Source organism: Solanum verrucosum, unplaced genomic scaffold (genome assembly GCF_900185275.1).
Source record: "Solanum verrucosum unplaced genomic scaffold, falcon-dt-bn FXZP01000186.1, whole genome shotgun sequence".
NCBI classification, from domain to species: domain Eukaryota; kingdom Viridiplantae; phylum Streptophyta; class Magnoliopsida; order Solanales; family Solanaceae; genus Solanum; species Solanum verrucosum.
The window spans coordinates 467,259-470,354 of record NW_026020262.1 but is presented as its reverse complement, the minus strand read 5'-3'; the positions used below and the strand labels follow the sequence as shown (position 1 = coordinate 470,354).

Below are 3,096 nucleotides of genomic sequence, written 5' to 3'. Positions count from 1 at the left end.
ACCCAACAAGGAATTTCGCTACAAATTTTCAAGCTTGGAAAAACTTAGTATGGTCAAGGAACAAAGCAAAACAACATATCAAGTGGAATATCAACAATGGTAATTGCAACTTTTTGTGGGAAAGTGAGACAAACAATGGTCCATTGGCTCTTCTTCCAACTGTTTCTTGTGATGACTACTTGCTAAACTATATGTCAAAGCCATTATGTTGAATGAAAAATGGGATGAACGAACTCAATCTTGTATTTTACCTATCAGTATTGTACAAGAAGAGATGAACATTAACATTATACCAGTTGAACAAGGGGATGCAGCTATTAGCAAATGTACAGAGGATGATCATTAGCCTAACAAATCAGCTTTGTATTTATCCAAAATATCAGACAGAGGGATAATTTCCTAAACAAGTTATAGCATAAGTCAGTTCCTTTCAAGATCTCTTTTCTGGCCTGGAGACTTCGTCATGGGAAGTTCTCTTTCAATGAAGCAAAATCAAGATTTGGGATTCACTATTCTGGTAACTTCTATTATTGAGCTAATCTTGTTATAGACTTTATTCAACACTTTTATTCAAGGGGAAGCAACTAACAAAATTTGGATATACATCGAGGCTTCACTTCGTATTATTAATCAATGAAGCCATGAGTGTTACAGAACTGGTGGAAGCAGAATACCAAAAATAGTGAGCACAAAATTATTCTTTCAAACTGCATCCATCTTTATTTCCTGGGAAATATGGAAGAAGTGGACAACATGTAGGTTAGGGATTAGAACATGTTTCCCAGGAAAATGAAATACAAATTTATCTGGAACAGTATGGCTGTTATGCAGCGCAATGTATCCTACTTGCCATATCAGAGCAAACTGGCCTAATGTATGTCAAACGTGAGGCATCAACATGTGGTTACTATCAAACAAAATACATGGCAGAAACCTGCACTACATGATTACAAACTGAATGTTGATGGTAGTTACACGAACGAAAAAGGAAAGTCAGGGATATGAGGTGTATTCAAAGATAGTAATGGGGACTTCATCATGGCTTTTTCTAAACCAGTCACATGTAGCAGCAATAAATATTCTAAAGTAGCAGGTGCTAGATTTTCTGTCAATGGCGTGAAGAGAAGGGCTTCGACAAATACACTATGGAGATGAATTCTTTGGTGATTACAAACATGCTCAATATGAAAGACACCACAAATTTGAAACTGAAGAGGATTATTTATGACATTAATGCTAGAATCAAGAATGTGATTTGTTGACTTTTGTCACTACTACAAGGAAGCCAACATGATTGCAGATTACGTATACCACAAATATATCACCACAAGCACCCAAATATTAAAGACACCTCAGAAAGAAAACAATGATGTACGGTGATCACAATATAGTGCTTGTAGTTAAAATTAAGTAGGACAACATGGGACACAAATTTCTTGCATGTATCTCAGACTAAATAAAAAGTAAATAAGTGAAAAGCATATAGAAAGTTCATAGAATAAGGCTACCTCTATATTTGAAAGTAACAACAGATCATTATTTTGATATTGATTCAGCATCCATGCATAAAATAATTGGAAAATGAAACATGCCAACCTCATTGCACCTTACAGTTACTGCCTTCATCCATATATCTCAATAATACCCCGGAACAAATATGCGAAGTACATGAATATAGAGTCAACCAAATAAAATGATAAAATAGAACTTGAAGTTACACCAACAACTACACAGACTTTAGAAAAACTAATAATATTTCAATTACTATTTGGTCTTTCTAATTCAAGAACGACTAATATTTACACAATATATCACCTAAATTGCAATGAAGGCTTCAAAGTAATTGGAACCACCCTTTTTCTTTTCCTTTTCAGCTATGTTTCTTATTTTGAAAAAACTACTCGACATAATGCAGTCTGCAACACTAGAGCAAGAAGTAACATCTCTGAATGCATCACTTATCCTAGATGTATTTTTTATGTTTTGACAGTAGCACACAAGACATTTGTAGCTAAATCACGAGATCCACTGACTTCGTGAACCCTCCATTTTGAGCATGTTTACAACTACTCGAAATTTTAGCATATTTTGAAGTCTTTTAAAAGATGTGGTATCACAGACAACAGAGACTACATCTTGGCAACATGCTTGAGTTATCGATTGATGAGATGGTAGCCATAGAAAAAGTCATAAAGGACAATGAAATTTACTTGACGGAATAAGAAAAAAGAATAAACCAGGCCAGATTCACAAACATTACAAAATATCTAATTTGGAGTTGGAGGTATCATCATTTGAAGATGATATCACCTCTAGAGGTGCTGCCAAAGACGCTTTATGAGCATTGCAAGCCTATGCCGCTATTTATTTCACATTTTCATGTGTAAACTACTCTTTATGAAATTGAAAAATAACTTACCTTGCTATTCTGACTCTTTCACAGGCACTACGAGTCTGTGATAAAACTCTAAAACTCCCATATCCTCAATATACCAAGAACAAAAGGTAAGAGTCTTTTCAGCTATATGACCCTCAGCTATACAACCCTCTGGTTGTGATTTATTCCGTATATAGGCCTTACAATAACCTAATCCCCTAGAAAAATTAATATCCAGTAAGTGTACATACTATTTAAGGTGACCAGAACATAAATATCTATAAATTAAAAATGTTAGTATTTCCAGAAAACACATAACTTTAAATTAGAAAAATGTTAATGTTTTACCTCTCCATAGGATACATGTTTCGGTAATGCATTAGACCTCCGAGTTTTGCTTCCTCTACTAGATGAACTGATAAATGAACCATTACAGTAAAGAATGATGGAGGAAATAGCATCTCTAGGTGACAAAGTGTGATTATAAAGCTCCCCTGGAGAATATCAAGGATATATGATATTGTCACATATATTTTTTTCAATATGCATAAAATCAAGATTATGATGCAACAAGCTGGACTCCCAATATGGAAGTTCAAAGAATATACTTCTCTTGTTCCATTGTTTAGTTGCTCGTCTAGATGTTTTCCTTCTACCATCCAACTATACTCCTCTCCCTTCAGCAATTTGTCTGGATTCTCCTCTCCTCTGTGCTTCCA

The 3,096-nt window shown here is 34.6% G+C and overlaps 1 pseudogene; it reads left to right on the top strand.

Annotated features, from left to right (window-relative positions):
* The first annotated feature begins 205 nt into the window (after positions 1 to 205).
* Positions 206 to 2,341, top strand: LOC125833498 (uncharacterized; annotated as a pseudogene).
* Positions 2,342 to 3,096: the final 755 nt, after the last annotated feature.